This window comes from Triticum dicoccoides, chromosome 2A, assembly GCF_002162155.2.
Source record: "Triticum dicoccoides isolate Atlit2015 ecotype Zavitan chromosome 2A, WEW_v2.0, whole genome shotgun sequence".
In the NCBI taxonomy this organism is placed as follows: Eukaryota; Viridiplantae; Streptophyta; class Magnoliopsida; order Poales; family Poaceae; genus Triticum; species Triticum dicoccoides.
In genome coordinates, this window is record NC_041382.1 from 764,769,430 (window position 1) to 764,782,828 (window position 13,399).

The 13,399-nt window shown below is 45.7% G+C and overlaps 2 long non-coding RNA genes across 2 annotated transcripts; both read right to left on the bottom strand.

The window, feature by feature from the left end:
• Nucleotides 1–636: 636 nt before the first annotated feature.
• LOC119352376 lies at nt 637–12,287 on the bottom strand. Its single transcript, XR_005170160.1, has 3 exons — nt 12,189–12,287; nt 12,039–12,098; nt 637–712 (listed from the first exon to the last, which is right to left on the bottom strand). It is a non-coding gene; the product is annotated as an uncharacterized LOC119352376 (long non-coding RNA).
• A 164-nt stretch (nt 12,288–12,451) lies between these two features.
• On the bottom strand, nt 12,452–12,788 carry LOC119352377. The gene is made up of 3 exons (XR_005170161.1): nt 12,732–12,788; nt 12,561–12,623; nt 12,452–12,486 (listed from the first exon to the last, which is right to left on the bottom strand). It is a non-coding gene; the product is annotated as an uncharacterized LOC119352377 (long non-coding RNA).
• Nucleotides 12,789–13,399: the final 611 nt, after the last annotated feature.

Below are 13,399 nucleotides of genomic sequence, written 5' to 3' on the forward strand. Positions count from 1 at the left end.
AATGGTCTTGGTGCTTTTCTCTGATGTCATCTCTTAAACACCAACTTCCGTAGTTGGTGTGTATTGTAGACTGGTGACAACAGATTATATATTGGCCATTTCGACAAGTGTGTAATCAACTTTCAAAGACATTGATAAATACTGTAGTTATGATAAGATGCTTTCATATTCATTAACCTACACAATTCTGTCTTGTTTTGTTAGGATAACAATCAGAACCCAAAAAGAAAGACATCAAAAACTTAGTTTACATCTAATACATGGAATAATATTGGGTATATTTTGTCTGAACACCATTAGCCCTGATAAAAATTGGCATGGCCAAGCCAAAAGGGCACAGCCAAGATATTGGAAAGTCTCCATTGTTCGGTTTGTAGCCATGGCACCTACAGTACCATTCTTTGTTGGCAATCATAGACTTTCATTTGGTTTGAGGCCAAATGTCTTCAGAACATTTGGCAACATACATCGGCATGAGTCTGTGGTTTGGTACTGAAATTCAGATTTTCTGTGATGACGCAACAAAAGACGGTCAATTAGATATGTTACTGGACTACAACATATAATAGCATAGATGCAAGCAAGACTAATTGCAATTTCAGTCGACATGGTTTTATACATGTATTATTCAGCCCATACCTCGGTAATAACATCAAACCTAATGTCCCCAAGCATGCATCATCTTTGTTGCCTCGTCAGTCCAATTCATGTACTGCCAGCAAGAAGGATGGATGCAATTTAAACTTTCAACAAAAATGACAAAGGATCCATCATGTTCAAAGTTCAGGAATTAAGGATCCATCAAGTTCAAAATTATATAGTTGACGGAATCACATGCACGTGCTAGTTCAAGAGTAGATTTTCTCTGTTGATAGAGTTGCAAATAACAAGTAGATTTTCTCTGTTGAATGAAACAAGTTGGTATGTTATCAAAATAACAAGAATGGGCTTGCAAGTACATAGGAGGTGTAGAACAACTTTTTTTTAATGTTTCAGCATTAAAACTGGCAAGGATGAGCTTGCAGGTTCATAGATGAAATACTACTCAAAATGAAAAATGAATGTCCACTGGTGGAAAAAAGGCCTTTGGTCGCGGTTCGCAACTGCCATTAGTCGCGGTTGCGCAACCGCGACCAAATAAGCGCGACTAAAGCCCCCCACCTTTAGTCGCGGCTGCTTAAGAACCGCGACTAACGGCCCGTCCACGTGGGCGCCAGGCGGCCGTCGGGGCGGAGGACCTTTAGTCGCGGTTCTTCTGGCCAACCGCGACTAAAGGCCGCCACAGGTTTAGGGTTTTAGCCCCCCCCCCTAAACCTGTTTTCTGTTTAATTTGTATTGTTTTATTTCTTTTGTGCTTTATTTTAATTTTGAAGGAGTTTCATATATTCTACGGTACTACATACATGCATATGAATGTACAATTTCAAATAAATTTGAAATTAGAACCAAAAAGAATTCAAGAGGAATATACAATATATATTCAATATCATCGGATGACCATATACAATTTTGAACAAGTTTCCATACATGATTTAATGCATATAAAGTTCTACGTCCTCGTAATAGTGTTCTCCTTTAGGATGGAGGACTTCCCTGCCGAACCATCCAGCTAGTTCCTCTTGAAGTGGTCGGAAGCGAGCTTCTGGACTAAGCATCCACCGGAGGTTATTCCTCTGAGCATTGGTATCACTCGGAACCCGCTCAGAGGTGTATCTCCGGATCATCTCACAGACATAGTATCCACATAGATTGGTCTCCGGTGGCTGAATATCCCCAGCATTCTTAGCCTTTGACCTTTTGAATTCTAGCTCTTTTTTGAATTCACCGACCTTTGTATCTACGAACCGTCTCCAAACCCTACGAGGTAAAGAAAATTAAATGAACAAGAGAGTTATTAGTTACTTGATATTAGGAAATGAACGAAATAGGCCGATCGATATAGAGCGCAAATGAATGAAAATAATTACTTCTGCAGCATTCTTCTCATGCCGCCCCAAAGCTTTGGATCCATATTCACAGAGTCGTGGACGAGACATTCTGAGGTGTTAACTTTAATTACTAGCAGAATCCAGTGGAACCTGCGGACACGATACATGCACAGTACGTCATGCATAACTCATCGATTAGCCGGCCACATACCATGCATGGAGTAAACAAAAGAGAATGTGCTCAAGACAGAAACACTCACCCAAAATGGTAAGGAAATAGAATATCACTTTTGAGTTCCTGCTTTGTAAGAAACTGCCACAGGTCTGCCTCCACGTCGGCGGGGTGACGCTCCAACACATGTCCATTAACGATGTGTGGGTCAATGAATCCAACATCATGGATGTTCCTTACTCTGCATTCCTTAATCTTCATTCTGCATGTATAATAGCGGACACAACAATATAGTTAGGACATATATATAGTGCAGGCAATATGAACGAGATGGGGTAGAAATTAATAAATCACTTACAGAACGTAGCAACTGATGATAGATTTATCGAGCTCGCGCAGATTGAAAAGCTGGAACAATTCACTCAGTTCAATTTGTACATAGTAATGTTTGAAGTGATGCTCATGTCTAACTTCCGCATAAATATATTCTTTGGCGTTTTTATTTTTTATGTAACCCTTGTATCATTTCAGCAGACCTTTCATTTGTGGAGGTAGATCCTTTTCCTGCGCAGGCTCGACGAGAGGCCCATTCTTGACATATGTAATTACTACCTCCTTCACTGGCGCCTCATCAAGGCCTAACAGTTCACGAAGAGTAATACCTAAGTTGGCCGCTTGTTCTCTGGCACTCGTTACAGTCAATCCCTGTGCTGCCGCAGCTTGTATGATCTCGGGGGCATCCGGACAGAAGGCTTCCACTATAAGCGGGGCAATCGATTGTTTACTTTGTTCCCCGAGTTGGGCAACTTGTTTCCCGCTTTTTTTACTTTCGGCCTTCTCCCGCTCTTTGTTCTCCTTGAACATGAGTGCCTACCTGCGAAGTTCACGTGCATAGTCGTTAGGCAGATTCTTCGCGGCTTGGGACGGTGTGCTCAAAAATGACTTAGCCCACTTCTTTTGCTCATCAGAAAATACTGGCTTGGGCTCGGGCTCTCTTTTCTTCTTGCAGTCCGCCTTCCATTTCTCCAAATCAGCAGCCGCGGCCGCGTCGACTTCCTCGGCACTACGTTCCCAAGGCCTTGTGGGGAGAGGCTTCAGTGATGGCTCCGGTACCTTTGTGGTCTTAGGTACATAAGGGTCCGGGTTAATAATCCAGGACTGCTTCTGCTTCTTTGCCGGAGGTGGATTGGGGGGCGGCGTCTGATCACCCGCCGGACGAGGACTGGGGGGCGGCGGCTGATCACCCGCCGGACGTTGTGGACTGGGGGGCGGCGTCGGCTGACGTGACGGAGGTGTAGGTGAACCGCCACCACCACCACCACCACCACCACCGCCACCGCCACCACCACTACCGTAGGGGGGTGGACTTGTTGTCCTTGGCGCCTCGCCTGGAAACTTGATAAACTTCTTTTGCCATAGAATGAAATGGCGCTTGACATCTCCAAGTCTTTTCTCCCCTTCAGGTGTAGCAATATCAATCTCCAGGTCCTCAAACCCTTGGACTATGTCCTCCACCGTGACACGAGCATAGCCATCTTGAATGGGGTTATTGTGGTGGAGTGCTCCAGGTAAACATGGTAAAGCACTGCCGATGGCTACCTTCATGGACATGTTCCCGATAGGATAATACAGATGACATTCTTTCATCTCCTTTATATCGTCCACGGGGTAGCGAGGAGGCTCCGGTGAAGTAATTTCGACCACCAGAGGCTCCGGTGCAGTAATTTCGACCACCAGAGGCTCCGGTGCAGTAATTTCGATCGTCGGTGCATCTGCACCAGTCGGTGGGGCCTCCGTGGAAGCCACGCTGCTTCTCCGCTGCTGGCTTCCGAGATCCGCTGGATGATCTTCATGCTGCACCCGAGCTGCATCTCTTTCGGCTACTAGTACACTCATGGTTTTCTTCATCACATCCATTTCCGATGCCAACCGCGCCACAACATCTGCTTCCCGATCCATCTTTCTCTTACGGCTTCTGTAACCGTACGGGTCATCGTTCTGGGGGAACCCTATTTTCCACGGAATGTGCCCCATGCCTCGTACACGTCCTCCGTGTTCAGGATTCCCGAGGGCTTTTGTCAGCGCGTTGTTCTCTCTGTTGAACTTGATCTTCCCCTGTTGAGCATCCCTCATTGCGTTAATAAGGGCTTGGGTGGGTTTAATTAATTTGCCCTGGTAAACACACTCCCCTGTCTCCGGGTTCAGCGTTCCCCCATGCCCGTACCACCAGCTTTTGGCCCTTGGGTCCCATCCCTCCGTACCTGGACGGATTCCTCGCGCCCTCAGCTCGTTCTCCATCTTCTCCAACCTAGGCACCCAAATGCGATACCCTCCTGGCCCCATAACATGATTGTACTCCTTCTTAGCCGCATTTTCCTTATTTTTTTCGATATTTGAATGAACTGCTCCGATTTCTTTTGCTTCACAAATTCTGGCCAATCATGTTTCAGTTTCTCATATTGTCCTTTGAAATCCGGAGTCTTGTTCTGCTTGACAAAGTCATGGGCTAGATTTTGCTTGAATTTCCGGAATGCGTCGGCCATCTTATGAAGAGCGAACTGTTTGACTAGCCTCCTCCTCTCCTTGTTTTCCTCAATCTTGTTACCCTCCTCATCGAATTTGTTGTATTCCGGAGGTAGAACGAAATGTTCCATAAGCTTCTTGAAGCAATCTTTTTTTGTTCTCTTATCGAGAAAACTGAAACCATCAATTCGTGCCTTCTTTGGCTCATTCCACTCCTGGACGGTGATCGAGACGTTGTCTCTAACAATGGCTCCGCATTGGCTGACAAACTTGGTGGCGTTCTTGCGGGGCTCCAGCGGCCTGCCGGTTGCACTGTCGACAACCTCGATGGTGCATGTTTCTCCTTGTTTCATCGTCTTGGTTGCGCCACGCTTTGACGACGTACTCGATTGTTTCGACGATCCGGCCGAGGGCTAAAATAAGAAAGAGTCGCGCGCGTTAGTACACACATATTTATTCAAATCAGTTAGTTTGTATCACCAGAGGCTCAATGTATATATATACCTCGGCGCCGGAGGTGGTTGCTACTTCCATTTGAAGATCGTCGTTTATCGACGTTTGTTCGGCATCATCTTGCTGACGGCGCCCTTCATCTTCACCGTCAAGGTTCAGATAAGAAGAGATATCATCTTATTCTTCTTCGGTCGGCACATATAGAATATCGCCGTTTATGATGCCGAACATATGTGCTTCACCGTCCGGATCATAGTTGTCCATAATCGGGTCAGCTCTATCGTCCGCCATTATGTCAGTCCTGAAAACATGTAGTAAAAACAAATTAATTAAGTGAAGAAGGGGGGCGGTGGCGGTGGCGGTGGCGAAAGGGCGGTGGCAAAAGGAGGGGGCGAGGAAGGGGTGGGAGAGGGTGTCGCGGTAGAGCGCGAGACGGGGCGGCATGAATGTCATTTTGTGAAGAAACTTTGCAAGCAATTAAACATTTGTCAATGTTTGGTAAAAAAATACAGGTAGCGTCTGTTGCTCCTAATGATTGGAAACGGTTTCCAATTGCCAACGAGGATTTAGATCGACTACTACTACTAGTTGCATTGCTCCCCATCGGGACGATGTTGCTCCTAATCCCCTCCTTTGGAATCTATAGTACTAGTGCATACTAGCTGGCCGTTGACCGTTGTTGCTCATTGCGTTTTCTCAAAGTCCACTGATTTTGCTCAGGGCTAGTTCGGAGATTTTGCTGGTCCACTGATTTTGGATCAACGCCGGGATGGCATGGGCGCTCGGCGATGATGCGAAGTAGACTTGCACAGGCAACGTGATGTACATGGATGTGTCAGTACGGTACGCTCGGCGATGCCACGGTATGGATGACTTCTCGAGTGGAGATTGGAGAACCAAGTTCGCCGGTGAAACGTCGGCTCCTGATCAGATCTGGGGGTCGCGAACTAGCGATTGGATCTCGGAAGGGAGTTAGGAAAGCGAACAGACGTGCGTTCAAGGCTACAACTTTTTTTTTAGGATCTTGAAAACAACTACGCGTTCAAGGCCCGGTCCTGATTTTGCTCATCTACCCGGGGCGGCGTTCGCACTGCGCGAGGGCCGACTCCGCGGGGTGCTGCCGCGTCGCCTCGTCGACGCTGAGCGAGTTGGCGAGGACCGTGTACATGGTCGGCACGTCGCCGGCGGAGAGGGTCATGCTGTCCCCGACCAGCGGCGGCCACGGACGGGGAGGGCGGCGGCGGTGACTGGGAAGGAATGATCGGAGAGGAAGGAAGGTCGCGTGGGGTTGAGGGCGGGCGAGCGAGGCGGCAGTACCGAGGCCGGCCGGCGGCGCGCACGCGGTGGGCGAGGGCGACGGCGGGCGGCGTCGAGGGCGAGGGCGACGGCGGGCGGCGTCGAGGGCGCGACAGAGACGAACAGGCGAGAAACGGCGGGCGGCGTCGAGGGAGCCTTGTATTTATAGCCCCCCCCTTTAGTCGCGGTTGGCGACGAGACCCGCGACTAAAGGTACCCTTTAGTCGCGGGTCGCCTGCCCAACCGCGACTAAAGGGTTTTTGGCGGGTTTTTTGCGTTCCCGCGCCCCCACCTTTAGTCGCGGTTGGTCTGGCCGACCGCGACTAAAGGCCGCCGCAGGTTTAGGGTTTTAGCCCCCCCCCCAAACCTGTTTTCTGTTTAATTTGTATTGTTTTCTTTTTAATTTGTATTGTTTTCTGTTTAATTTGTATTGTTTTATTTCTTTTGTGCTTTATTTTAATTTTGAAGGAGTTTCACATATTCTACGGTACTACATACATGCATATGAATGTACAATTTCAAACAAATTTGAAATTAGAACCAAAAAGAATTCAAGAGGAATATACAATATATATTCAATATCATCGGATGACCATATACAATTTTGAACAAGTTTCCATACATAATTTAATGCATATAAAGTTCTACGTCCTTTGTATCTACGAACCGTCTCCAAACCCTACGAGGCAAATACAAATAATATGTCAAAAATAAAACTAATTCAATTCAATATGTTAAAAATACAAATAATATATCAAAAAATTCAGAAAAATAGAACTAATTCATTTCAAAATTCTAAAAATACAAATAATATATCAAAAAATTCAGAGAAGTTCTTCCCGGCCGCCTCTGTCTTCCCACAAGTTCTTCCCGGCCAGTCTTCCCGCCAGTTCTTTCCCGCCTATGTCTTCCCGCCATTTCTTCACGCCTCTATCTTCGCGCGTATCGATGCTCCTTTTATAGGCACGGCGCCGCTTCTGCTTTGTCTTGTTCCTCCGACAGGGCGTCGTGCGCTACCCACGCGTCCTGTCTAACCTTTAGTCCCGGTTGCACCAACCAGCCGGGACTAAAGGTTAGATGACGGCGGCAACTTAGAAGGCGACGACTACCAGTACAACGACGACGGCGGCTATGAAGGCTACGAGTATGCATATTATACGCCTAGGCAGGAGTATGACTAAATCACTCCAAATTTCATGTATCATCAGTGGTATCTCGAATCATTCGAAAATGGACACCAAACACATCACGGGTAATATAATTCACATGATCCATTCAACAAAGTTTGGTACAATAAATTATTACACATCATTTCTTCCCTTGTGTCCCTGCTTGCTTACGATTGTGCCGTATCCATGGAGCATCCTCATCATTTAACTTAATGCTTGGGTCGGTGTTCACTTTGAAGGGCGGAATTTCAGCAAACATATTATAATCTTCTGACATGTCTGTCTTGTCCTCCACTCCCACGATGTTTCTTTTCCCTGAAAGAACAATGTGACGCTTTGGATCATCGCATGATGTACTGATCGTTTTCTTATCTTTCCGTTTCCTCGGTTTGCTACTCATGTCCTTCACATAGAAAACCTGAGCGACATCTTTCGCTAGGACGAATGGTTCGTCAAGGTAACCAAGATTGTTGAAATCCACCATTGTCATTCCGTATTGCTGGTCCACCTTTACCCCACCTCCTGTTAGCTTGAACCATTTGCACCGGAACAAAGGGACCTTAAAGGAGGGTCCATAGTCAAGTTCCCATATCTCCTCTATGTAACCATAATATGTGACCTCTTGCCCATTCTCGGTTGCTGCATCAAAGCGGACACCACTGTTTTGGTTGGTGCTCTTTTTATCTTGGGCGATCGTGTAAAATGTATTCCCATTTATCTCGTACCCTTGGAAAGTCGTTATAGTCGAAGATGGTGTCTTGGCCAACATGTACAGCTGATCTACAACATCATTGTCATTCATTAAATGTTTTCTCAACCAACTGCCGAAAGTCTCCATGTGGGCCTTCCTAATCCAGGATTCAGGCTTCCCCGGGTTCCCGGGTTGTCAGAACGTAAAATATTCTTGTGTTTCTCAAAGTACGGAGCCACCAAGCTGGAATTGGTCAGTACAGTGTGGTGTGCTTCAGTCAGAGAATGGCCGTCCATACATATCGTTGATTTCCTTCCGATCGTGCCTTTTCCACTTAGTCTCCCCTCGTGCCGCGATCGAGGAAGACCAATCGGCTTAAGGTCAGGAACAAAGTCAACACAAAACTCAATTACCTCCTCATTTCCATAGCCCTTGGCGATGCTTCCTTCTGGCCTAGCACGGTTACGAACATATTTCTTTAATACTCCCATGAACCTCTCGAAGGGGAACATATTGTGTAGAAATACAGGACCGAGAACGAAAATCTCTTCGACTAGGTGAACCAGGAGGTGCGTCATAATATTGAAGAAGGATGGCGGGAACACAAACTCGAAACTGACAAGACATTGGATCACATCGTTCTGTAACCGTGGTAGAACTTCTGGATTGATTACCTTCTGAGAGATTGCATTGAGGAATGCACATAGCTTCACAATGGCTACTCGAACATTTTCCGGCAGGAGCCCCCTCAAAGCAATCGGAAGCAATTGCGTCATAATCACGTGGCAGTCGTGAGACTTCAGGTTTTGGAACTTTTTCTCCGCCATGTTTATTATTCCCTTTATATTGGACGAGAATCCAGACGAGACCTTCATACTGCTCAGGTATTCAAAAAAGATGACCTTCTCTTCTTTGGTCAGAGCGTAGCTGGCACGACCTTGAAACCATTCCGGATGCCGGTCATCAGGGTCTTTCAAACGTTGCTGGTCCTGCCGTGCTTCCTTTGTATCATTTGTCTTCCCATACACGCCCAAGAAGCTTAGGAGGTTCACGCAAATATTCTTCGTAACGTGCATCATGTCGATTGCAGAGCGGACATCTAGGACTTTCCAATATTCTAGCTCCCAGAATATAGATTTCTTCTTCCACATGGCTGCGTGCCCGTCAGCTCCCTTCGGAACTGATTGTCCGCCAGGACCCTTTCCAAAGATGACTTTCAAATCCTTGACCATATCAAATACCTCAGCACCAGTGCGTTCCGCAGGCTTCGGCCGGTGATCTGCCTTGCCGTTGTAATGCTTGCCTTTCTTTCTTACTGGATGAATTTTCAGAAGAAATCGACGATGCCCAAGGTACACGTTCTTCTTACAATTTGGCAAATGTACACTTTCAGTCTCATGTAAGCAGTGCGTGCATGCATTGTATCCCTTATTTGACAGTCCCGAAAGGTTACTAAGAGCAGGCCAATCGTTGATGGTTACGAAAAGCAACGCTCGTAGGTCAAATTCCTCTTGTTTGTGCTCATCCCACACACGGACACCACCCCACAGCTGTAAAAGTTCATCAACTAATGGCCTTAGGTACACATCGATGTCGTTGCCGGGTTGCTTCGGACCTTCGATGAGCATTGGCATCATAATGAACTTCCGCTTCATGCACAACCAAGGAGGAAGGTTGTAGATGCATAGAGTCACGGGCCAGGTGCTATGGCTGGAGCTCTGCTCACCAAAAGGATTCATGCCATCCGTACTTAGAGCAAATCTTATGTTCCTTGCGTCAGCTGCAAAATCTTTGAACCATCTGTCGATCTTTCTCCATTGCGTTCCATCTGCGGTGTGTCTCAACTCCCCGTCCGACTTACGGTCCTCTTTGTGCCATCGCAACAACTTGGCATGCTCTTTGTTCCTGAACAGACGTTTCAACCGTGGTATTATAGGAGCATACCACATCACCTTGGCGGGAACCCTCTTCCTGGGTTTCTGGCCCTCAACATCGTCACCAGGGTCATCGCCTCTGATCTTATAACGCAATGCAGTGCATACCGGGCATTCATTCAAATTCTCGTATTCACCACGGTAGAGGATGCAGTCGTTGATGCATGCATGTATCTTCAGAACCTCTAAACCTAGAGGGCAGACAACCTTCTTTGCTTCGTACGTACTGGCGGGCAACTCGTTATCCTTTGGAAACATATTCTTCAACATTTTCAGCAAGTTTTCAAATGCCGAGTCAGCTACACCTGCCTCTGCCTTCCATTTCAGCAAATCCAGTGTGCAGCCCAGCTTTTTCAGACCATCATCGCATCCGGGGTACAGCGCCTTTCTGTGATCCTCTAACATGCGATCCAAATTCTCCCTCTCCTTTTCAGTTTCGCAGCGTCTCCGTGCATCAGCAATGGTCCGACCAAGATCATCAACGGGATCATCACGTGCCTCTTCTTCACCTTTCCCTTCACCTTCAGCATCCTCCATGAAAGTATCACCGAAATGAGCAAGATAGCTTTCATCGATGAAATCATCCCCTTCTTCATCTTCTTCCATTATAACCCCTCTTTCTCCATGCTTGGTCCAACAATTATAGCTTGGCATGAAACCGTGCCGAAGCAGATGCATGTGAACATCTCTTGAGGAAGAGTAACCCTTCTGATTCTTACAGATAACACATGGACAGATAACAAAACCCCCCTGCTTGTTCGCATTAGCCACTACGAGGAAATCTTTCAAACCCGTAGTGAACTCGCCGGAGAGTCGGTTACCGTACATCCATTGCCGATTCATCTGCATTATTATAATATAAAATATATAATTAACCATCATGCATTTGTTAAACTAACTAGCTACAAACAATATAAATTAAACAATGAACTACACACATGCATATTTTATCAATGACACATCAAAGGTTCATCAAGTTGCTAACCGCGATCGAGGAGTGTGGCTCCAACACTTCATGTCATGTTTGTTTCATGCTCTTGGGGCATTTCATCAAACACCTTATGTGCATAAGAGGAACCAAAAGCAAACCTACACCCACTTGTGAAGAGAATGGCTCCAAATGGCTAAGTGTTGGCTGCTGGATGGGTATATATAGGGGAGGGGCTTTAGTTGCGGTTGGCCTGGCAAACCATGACTAAAGGTGCCCGAAGGCCTTTAGTCGCGGTTGTCCTGGCCAACCGCGACTAAAGACCCTCACGTGCGCCAGCTGGCCACCGAGCGCCCTGGGCCCAGGCCTTTGGTCGCGGTTCACCTCCAGAACCGCGACTAAAGGTCCCATTAGTCGCGGTTCCTACAACTTCGCGACTTATGGGGCTGGACGGAAGCCTGTTTTTCCACCAGTGGTCCCTTGCAGAAGGGAAGGGATCGAGGCAATCCAGTAATAGGTGAAATCATGATGACTTAAAAAAATGTGGAATACACACAAAGTTTTTTGTTGATGGTATCAGCAGGCTCAGAGTTTGTCACGTCGTTGTTGATGGACTGCACATTCGACTCATTGAGATTTCTACTTCACTGAATCTGAATGGTTTGGTCACACAAAAGCATATTTTACCACAAAACTTAAAACTTGTAAAAAGGGTTGCAAGCCTGTCATTCAAGACTAACCATTGGACTTGGCTATAACCTACAAACATATGTGTTATCAATAATAGACTGTTAGATCAATTGTGTCTTCTTGATTACTCATTTATATTTCTAGTGAAAGAAGCTTGCGCGAGTAAACTGTAAATAAGGTAGTACATGAAATTGTTCTTGCGATCATGATACATGACAAATGGCATAAGAGTACTTGTACCATTTTGATTCTACCTCTATTTTAAGTTCATATGCTGCAAGAATATGTCAGTTATTGATGAAGTATTGATTTACCTGAGAACAAGCAGATCAGTGATCATAATCATACTGTGGTTGGCAAAAATAAAATTAGTTAAGAACGTCAGATTACCAGGATTGATTTACCTCGCTGTTGTAACCACAATTAGAAGCGCTCCCAACCACTGTTGATCTATAGGTAAAGTAGGTAATTGATGTACAAACACGTTGGACGACATCTCCTTCTAAAAGATGGCTACAAAAGAAAGATTGATGTTATTAACCAGATCACATTGCTGCGTGGATGATTGAGGTACATCAACATTCAGAACAAGAGCTGCAGTTTGTTGGCATACTGCCCGGAGCTTCCTTAGGTGCTCAGCCTTCTTTTCGTCGCTTAGGTTGGCATACCATCCTTTCCCACCTTGTTTGTTGGCAGATGCTCCTATTTGTTGTTGGCTGGGAGCATAAACAATTTTGCCATTATAATTCATGAATGTAGCAAGAATGTGATCTCACCTGCTGAAGCGTGTGTTTGAGGTGTATTTGCAGAGATTGGGGCCGTAGAGGTCACACATGTATCTGAAAAGAATAATTTACTCGTAAACAGTGAGAAAATGGCATTGTTGTCTGTGAGCATAATCAATGCTGACATTGCAATTAATGAATGTAGCAAGAATGTGATCTGACCTGAAGTGTGCATTTGAGGTGTATTTGCAGAGATTGAGGCCGAGGTCACACATGTACTTGAAAAGAATAATTTACTCGTAAACAATGAGTAAATGTCATGTCAGTATATAAGATAACAAGTGGATGGACAATTGGATACCTTTTGTACGTGTGTTGATTATGTCACGGAAAGGGGTTGGTTGTACTATCCGTAACAGAGAAACAAACTTTTGTGAGAATTGGTCCTGGCTAGCACAATCTAGAGCTGCAACCTTCTTTTGTTGTCGAGATATACGACGCTTCGCGTTGTATTCCGCTTTCTTCTCATCTGACATTCTAGCATACCATGATTGAACACTTTTCCTTTTAGGATCATTAGTATTAGGATTATTGGTTTGATTATCCTTGAGATTTGCACTCCCATCCATAGCTGTGTTCCTTAGGTCCTTAAGCGGGGAATGTTCTTCTGTTGCAAATGGAGGTACATCCATTCCTTTCTTAGTCATCTGTGGATATAATATTATAAATCTTAAACATATATAGAAGGGCATAGAGAGTTGTGAAGATCCTCTAGGCAGGGCAGAATATGGGCTCTGCAATTCCCGAAATTCCTGATGTAATATAAATAATTGAGATGCCAAAAATAGAGGATCATGAAACACACACACCAGCACTCTATAATTTGTGCA